The sequence below is a fragment of the Dipodomys spectabilis genome, unplaced genomic scaffold, assembly GCF_019054845.1.
Source record: "Dipodomys spectabilis isolate Male_0828 unplaced genomic scaffold, ASM1905484v1 ptg000083l, whole genome shotgun sequence".
Lineage (NCBI taxonomy): Eukaryota > Metazoa > Chordata > Mammalia > Rodentia > Heteromyidae > Dipodomys > Dipodomys spectabilis.
This window is the reverse complement of record NW_024870760.1, coordinates 747,786-748,537: the sequence shown is the minus strand read 5'-3', so window position 1 is coordinate 748,537 and position 752 is coordinate 747,786.

The following is a 752-nucleotide window of genomic DNA, read 5'->3' as shown; positions in this document are numbered from 1 at the left end:
GGGACACAGAGAGAAGAAGAAGAGAGGGACAGGGACAGAGAGAAGTTCAAGGCCTCAGTCTTTCCAGGAACCAGCCATTTGATGGAGGTGGAGGATATCAGAATTGGCAGCATGAGCACTTGCTTGAGAGACACTACTAACTTCTTGATGAGGACACTAACTAGCCAGAAACAGCAATGGAGCACTGATAGGAGCTGGCAATAGCAGTGGCTGCTGTGGGATGAGGTCAGCAGGAACAAGTGACTTATCTTCCATGTGACTTATCACACTCTATTCTCTACCACGTGAGCCACAACGCCACTTCTGGCTTCTTGGAAGATAATTGGAGATGATTCTCTTGGATTTGTCGACCTGGGATGGCTTGAAAGTAGGAATCTCAGACCTCAGTTATCTGATTAGCTAGGATTGTGAGAATGAGCCTCTACCCAACCCCCCAAGGCTGGTTTGCACCACTGAGGCATGAAAATACTTTGCCTTCTAGCTTCTGGTCCTCTTCCATGGCAGGGGAACTTTCTTGTGTCCTCAGGTGAGGTTGGTGGGAAGAAGATTCTGCCCTCATTGTGAAAATTGTGGGGAAAAAAGAGGAATTTTCTTGCTCTCAACCTTCTCCTGCTTTTGTACCTCATAGAATTTTTTTTCATATTTTTAAATTTTAACATATTTAGTAAAGAGTTTCTACTCAAGTTTTTAAAACTTTGATCTCTTTGTGTAATATTCCTTTGCCAAGTCAGTACAATGCTTTGCTGTATATA